The sequence below is a fragment of the Polypterus senegalus genome, chromosome 6 (genome assembly GCF_016835505.1).
Source record: "Polypterus senegalus isolate Bchr_013 chromosome 6, ASM1683550v1, whole genome shotgun sequence".
NCBI classification, from domain to species: Eukaryota; Metazoa; Chordata; class Cladistia; order Polypteriformes; family Polypteridae; genus Polypterus; species Polypterus senegalus.
The window spans coordinates 145511198-145518997 of record NC_053159.1 but is presented as its reverse complement, the minus strand read 5'-3'; the positions used below and the strand labels follow the sequence as shown (position 1 = coordinate 145518997).

General features: G+C 37.4%; 1 protein-coding gene across 1 annotated transcript in view; it reads left to right on the top strand.

Annotated features, from left to right (window-relative positions):
• The first annotated feature begins 3318 nt into the window (after window positions 1-3318).
• kynu (kynureninase) overlaps window positions 3319-7800 on the top strand; it is a 150604-nt gene continuing 146122 nt past the window's right edge. Inside the window, exon 1 of the mRNA XM_039757370.1 lies at window positions 3319-3430. The gene's annotated coding sequence lies outside the window, so the exon portion shown is untranslated. The remainder of the gene's footprint in view (window positions 3431-7800) is intronic.

Sequence of the window (7800 nt, the reverse complement as noted above, 5' to 3'; positions counted from 1 at the left end):
CAACATTATGAGGTTGGATCACACAAAAACAAAATGAAAATTAATAAACAGTAATCATGCTTGCATTTTTGAGCAGATTTAGAAGAGTGGCTCTGATGCTCCCTACCTATCTCCTGTACTTTAAATTCATACCTCTAATAGCATAGTAATTAAACAGCGTCATGATTAATCCCATCTCATCATCAAACCTGCTAAATCGGGTGCAGTCAACTCTGAATAGGGTGACAGTCAATGGCAGGGACTACTCATTCACAAGGGGCTAATTTGGAAATGCCAGTTAACCTAACACACATGTCTTTGTGAAGTAAGCAGAAAACTAGAAGGCCCAAGGAAAAACCCACATTGACACAGGAAGAACAATCTCAGTGAGAGGACACATGATTCAACTGCCATGATGGCATCACTAAAGTACTTAAAATGATGAAGGCTACTAAAAATATGGTTCATTCTCTTACATTAAAATGACTTTTTAGGAAAAACACCAGGGGCACATGTGAAAGTACATTAAGTGTAAATGTTGCAAAACTGTTAAAACAATACATATTTTCATAAAGACAACTGAAGTACATAAATAGATGAAGTTACCAACTAGTGAAACCTGAAGTAGCACCTTGAAGACATTCCAATCCCAGAAAATGTAGGAATAATAATGTCATTTTGTAAGTGCTCAGTTTGAATGTACATATTTTGAAAATGAGGAACGTAAGGGCAACCTTAGTACTATAGCTAAAAAAAAAAAAAGTCTGCAAAAAAGATAACTACGTAGACTTGACTTCATTTACTAACAATTGTAAATTATCAACTGAAGGTCATGGCAAAATGGCAGAGTTCACTGTGAGAAGGCAAATATACTGAAAGAAGCAAAACCTTTATGTTTTAATTTCAGTGCTGCCAACTAGTGTGATTAACATTAATAAACTTTATTCTCAAGGACAACTGCACTTTCACTTCCCTTTGAGAGAATACATTGTGTTTAAAACTTTGTTTAATTCTGCTATAGCAAAACAATACAAATAATGCAAATAATGTCTTATTTATTCAGACTAAAATACTTTTATTGTTACATTTCATTGTTAACATTAGAGAGTGGGCTTGTAAACATAATACCCGTGCATATGGCTCATTTAATGTTAAATTCTTTCACTGTTTTCAGACACCTATTGAAGCTCATTGTTCAGTTCCTCCCACTCAAATGGACAGTGTATACCTATTATGTGTCTTCATAATTGCTTTTCCTGAAACAGAACAAAAATGAATATTGTCATGATTTGTGACTGTCTATGAGTAAGTCACATGTTCCTTTTGCATATAGTTGTCTTTTAGCATTGGGTTTTCATATACATACAGGATAAACATCTCTGAAACATTATTTGGACAATATTGTCCTGTGTATCACTATCATAAAAGCAATAAAAAGGCAACTAACAAAGGACAATACACAGACAGACCACTGTAATGCTTAAAAATGTAAATCTTTCCTTTAGAGAAATTACAAAGAAAGACAGGGCTCAGAAGTACCACTACTGGTCTACTGAAGACTAAAAGAAGGTCTTGGATATTCTTCATGAACCAGTAATCAAGAATTTAAAAGCTTTGCTTCATCTCGGAGTGTTCTTGTACAATATTGAGTAAGTAAAAGAACGGTTCCTCAGTGTGTGACACCAACTGTCAAACATGGGGGAGTAAGCTTAATGGTCTGGTTGTGGCTTTGGATCTGCCAGAACTGTTCCTATAAGAGTTTCCTTCAGTTTCCAAGCTCCTTTGGATGGTTTAGGAAACTGTACTCACTGACACCTTGGCTTTCATTGCAATTTCTCTAAAGGAAGACTTGCACTTTTAAGGGTTATAATGGTCTGTCTTCCTTTGTTAATTGCCCTTTTCTCACAATTATGATGGCAATATACAGTACAGTATGATATTGTCCGAATAATGCTTCAGAGAGTGTAGTATTATAATCTAAACACTGCTTTTATACAGATAGACGGAGGATTTGTAAGTAATCAGTAAAAATTTGGACACCTGTTGGAATTGTTTGCATCAACATTCAAGGCTTAATCAACTTCAATGTACGCAGAAAAGCTGTAAATTGTTAATCCACTACTTATCTCCTGAAAAGGGATTTTTTCACTCTGTTCATCCAGCATCAGAGGCAACCTGTATACCACACAATGCCCCAGCATGAGCTGACCCAAGGCCTGGGTCCACATCTGAGGCTCACTGATGGCCACATATCTGGGCTGATGGGCTTTAGTAGTCTGGAGATGCATTGAAGTGTTCTTTAAGTGTTGTGTCTGTATGTCCACCACACCAACCACACATACATACACACACACACACACACATACTTTCCTCCTCTACCTGCTCCTCCAGGGAATGCTGTATAGGTGAATTCTCTAGGTATCCCTGCCCCCTATCAGGTCCAGACCCTGGGGCACTACAATAATAACCATTCGATTAATGTTTGAGTTTAACCTACGTATTAACTGCCTGATCACTTCTCAGCCGAAACAGCCTCGTTATCAAATTTCAAAGCATTTGATTTTTACTAAAAAGAAATTTGAAAGGTTTAGCTCAAGTAAATTTTACATGTTGACACATATTTCTTAACAGTTGCCTAATAATCGGTCTTTTTAGAAAGTCTTTAAATGAAGCCTACTTGGCTGCTTTAATACATTCAGAAAATAAATTTAAGATGATATATAGAAGTATGCCACTAATTAATCTGTCACCTTTCTGGACGTTTTTATTCAGTTAAGTTTTATTAGGAGACGCGGCATATGTAGACAGCACGGGGTGCAAGTTTGGAACTAATCCTGAACGGTATACCGGTCCTCCGCAGAGTCACTGACCTAGGCAGGTGTAGTCCCTGTCGTCAAGCCAATGCAGATTTCCAACCTACTGGAATGACGCAACACTCTTTGGAGTCGGAGAACAAACAGTAATACTATAGGACCAAAGAGCAAATGTAAAACAAAAAAAAGCGAACACAGCACGCAAAAACACATGGAATTCGGTGTAGTGTAGAATCACCTAAAGTCAACAGTTGTGTCACGTTGTCTATCACTTGAAAAAGGGGTAAATACAGTTCATTGATTAACAATTTACATAATGAATAAGGTTACAACAGTGCTACTGCCATTCACATATTCTAAAGGTACCCAACAAGATAGATTTTTGGAACGGCTGTGCCATAAATATTGTCCATTCGTAACCCGTTCTGTGCCGCAGGATCCTCCCCTTGTTAGCTACAAACTGATAGGAAACTTGCGAAACCCCCAGCAGTTCCTCTTGCTGCTTCAGCACAAAAGTGAAAGAGCAAAGAGTAACAGCGAGTGGGCGGGGTTTAGGTGGCCGGTTTCAGGAAGGTAAAAACGGGACGGACGGGACAGCACACGCTAAACATCTGCACGGCTCTTCTCAGCAAAGACAAGTAAGTCGTTTACTGTCTCAACTTCAAAGCGTGAACGAGCACTTCTTATATTTGCTATTTTTTACTTGAAATTGCATAGGCGATAGGAAGGACGTTGGACATTTATAAATCACGTCATATTGTAAAAATCTGGACGTTAAATGTAATATTTAAAAAAAGAGCTTCCTGCAAGACATTGCGTTATCTGTATGCTTTTTCATCGGTTGATTGGATCACTTAAGTCTGAAAGCACACGCGATTTACGGATCAGAGAGTTAAGTGAGAGAGGCTAAACATCAATAGGTCGCTTCAGTGGGGTCGCCTTACAGGGGACTCGGTAAAAACGGTGGTGACTGACCACTAACGAATCCAAATATAAATAACACAAAGCAAATTACAGAGATGAGGCGTCAGCTGTTGTGAACACGGAAAAAAAAATCAGTTCTGCTTTAATGTCTCCTGGAAGAGAAACAACATGTATGGCACATTTCACATGTTGTCTTTACTCTAATGACTGTTAAGTTCTTATTTAAACCAGTTTTTTAACCAATGTGTGAAAATAAAGTTAATTTTTCATTACTTTCTGCAAAGCGGCACAAGAGTTAAGCACACGCTGGTAACATGACTTGGTCCTTGGCTCCTGGTCTATTGGAAATAAGCTATTAATAAATCAGCTTATATTTATTTATTTTTACAAATTCTGGCTCCTTTAAGACACATAAAATTGACATTTATTTGCACATTTTCATACACAGGATGAAGCTCAAAGTGCTTTACAGGATGTCAAAGAAACAGTATTATAAAAAGAAAAAAATTAAAATTAGGTAAGAATAATAATGACTAAATAAAAAAAAAAGAATCAATACAAACGTATGTAAATATACAAATAATAGAAAAGTAGTGTATTTGTATGGAATATTGTGTTGTAAGTCTCTAAACATGAATACATGATAAAGTCAGACGGCCAAGTAGGACTCCAGATTAGCTTGAGAAAAAAAAAAAAAACTTGAGGGGTGCCCAGACCAACAGACCAGCCAGCTCTCACTGTGCTTTCTACCTAACAAAGATGTTCTTAAGCCATTCCTCATTGTTTCAAAGCCTTGTCTTACTGAATCTGATGCAGTAGGTCTCATGGACAATTGGGTGAATCCTCCGTCATTCAGGCATCACCAGTGACTGTACTTAACCAGGTGGTGGTGGCACAAAATACCACCAGAGAAAAACCAGAAAAGAAAGCAGAGAAAAGTAGAGATAGGCTGCTGAGAGCCAATGCCCCCAAAAATTATTGAATAAATAAAGCATTTTTTTTAAACTGTTATGTTTTATTAACATTTCAAATAATTCTAAACAGTATCAGATTAGAACATTCAAACTAAAAATTAGACACAGAATGCTTATAATAATATATTAATAATAATGGAATCGGTGGCACGGTGGCACAGTGGTAGCGCTGCTGCCTTGCAGTTAGGAGACCCGGGTTTGCTTCCCTGGTTCTCCCTCGTGGAGTTTGCATGTTCTCCCCGTGTCTGCGTGGGTTTCCTCCGGGTGCTCCGGTTTCCTCCCACAGTCCAAAGACATGCACATTAGGTGCATTAGCGATTCTAAATTGTCCCTAGTGTGTGTTTTGTGTATGGGTGTGTGTGTGCCCTGCGGTAGGCTGGCGCCCTGCCCGGGGGTTGTTTCCTGCCTTGCACCCTGTGACGGCTGGGATTGGCTCCAGCAGACTCCCGTGACCCTGTAGTTAGGATATAGCAGGTTGGATAATGGATGAGTGGATGGATAATGGAATCACAATAATGCCAACATTGCTACTTAGCATGGTCACAGGACGGAATAGAACAGAGTAGCAACAATATTCTAGGAAACCTTTTATTACAATTCTTAAAATAAATATATTGATAAATTGTTACTTACCTTTTGTACAGGCAGTGTTGATAAACTTGCAGAGGTAAAAAGTAATTTATAGGGATGTTAAAATGGTGATTGGTTGAATAATGAAGAATAGTGATAGATTAACAACATACACTTACCGTGAGCAGCGTGCAGACGAATGCATCTTGAATATATATCTCACGCAGATTTTGTTTCTGTACATACTCAAAAGACGGGATGCAAATGTCACATGCACCAACCAGCTCCTTGAGTTTGCAAAGAACTAAAGTGTGAATACCTGGTGTGTTTTTTAAAAAAATACACAAATGTTATTAAAGTAATGACCAAAATATTGGGAGTGTGCCCAGACCCCTAGGAATCACAAGTCTAGAGAATCTCACCCCCCAATTCTTATCTAGTCTGTGTAAATATTAATAATGACTGCAAATCCATTAAGAATATGAAAATTCTGTTGTACCTATAGTTTACTAGGAGTAGAACTTAAAATGCAGCTATAAAAAAGTCAAATATTAAAAAGTGGAGTTTTAGGAGTTTTTTAAAATGATTCACAGTGCCAGCCATGTGTATCTCTATTGGTAAGACAATCCAGATTGTTGCTTAGCACTTGGAACAAAAAGCAGAACATATTTTATATTGCTTAGCATTAACTAAGAGTTCAAAGGTCTTTTTCTTAAGTGTGAACTGTCCGGGGACAAATTATGCCCCTCTTACTGAGCCACTCTGGCCATTCCAGAACTAATGTTCTTCAGTAAGCTAGCTATTAGGTGATTGTTACTTGAAAACTACTTTCCATCTATTATACTGAAGTTTATTTAAATTTATCAAAGTATATTATTTAGTTGTAAAGACTCTCTTATTAAGCATACTTGGCTTTCTGAAGTGAGTAATAAGTGGGGGGTTTGTAAGTTAGTATGATAATAGTATATTATTTACAGCCTATAATTTGAAAAGCAGGGATATTCTTGTGTGTGAAGAATTAATTATATGCACATACTTACACATATGAATGCTTATATATACAGTATCTATGCTGGCATACAATGGGGTACCCAAAAATAACCAGAATTGAAAAAAAAAATTGTTACATTTTTACTTACTGAAACCTTTTTACTCTCCGTGTGAATGTATGTACTTTACCCCTACAATTTTCCCACTGGTGGTAACATTTTTGGAATTGCTGAAGAGGAACGTTGTCAAATGCCTGCAGTGATTTTTCTTTGACTTCCTCAATGGTTCAAAAACACTTTCCTTTGAATTATTTTTTCATATGCGGGAACAAGAAAAAGTTGCATGAAGCAAGATCAAGTGACATTTCCCCTCATTTGAACCACTTGTAGACCTGTGTTTTACTTAAAGCTTCCTCTTTAAAAGCAGTTTCAAGCATCACTACAGTTTCAGCAGCTGTGTTCTCTAAGAGAAAACAAAATTTAACGCAGACTCGCTGCTCTTTATTATCACCCATCACAAAAATTGCAGAACACATTTAATAAGCACCAAGAAAAACCGACACTGAATGTTGTATGAACAATACAGAGCAACACCACTTGGCAGATTGTCACAGAATACTGTAAGTATGCTACACCTAGCAGCAAAATTTACAGCTAAGTCTAGACTTCATGCCAGGCACAGATTCTGGTTACTTTTGGGTACCCCTCGTACGTACTGTATATGTTGATAGTATATTTATATATTGTAGTAAAAAATAAGCAGCAGACAGAAAGCGGTTTGGGCATGGCCAACCTGTATACTTAAAAATCAGCAAAACAAAAGAAACACATCTTTACAGAAGCAGAGTTCACAATTGAACTGACTAACAGGTTCGATCTGGGCTATAAATATGGCAGATTAGAGGAAGAGGATAGGTGTGACCCTGAACTGAATTACCAGTAGGTAAGTTTGAAAATGGTAAAGTACATATACACTCACTGAGTCAATTATTAGTAACAAATTATAACTAATACTGGGTATGGCCTCTTTTTCCTCTCAAACCAGCATCAATTCTTTGTGGAAAGGATTCCACTAGATGTCAGAAACAATCCTCTGAGATTCTGATCCATGATTGCATCAGGTCATTTCTGCCTATTTGTCAGCTGCACATTCAAGCTGCTGTTCTACTACATCCCAGAGGTGCTCTATTAGATTCAGATTAAGTTTATGAAACCAATGTGAGATGACATTAGCTTTTTTGATATGGTGCATTATTATGCTAGAAGTAGCCATTAGAAGATTGTGGCCATGAAAGGATGCACATGGTAAGCAAAAATGCTCAAATGGCCTGTGGTATTCAAGTGATGATTGATTGTTTTTACCCGTTCCAAAGTGTGCCACAAAAAATGTCTTACACTATTACACTACCCCCAACGTGGACTTACTGACAAAATGCAGGTTAGGGGCATTGGTTCATGTGTTTGGTGCCAAATTGTGACCCTACCATCTGTGTGCCTCAACAGAAATTGAGATTCATCAGACCAGGCTATGTTTTTCCTTTCTTCAACAGT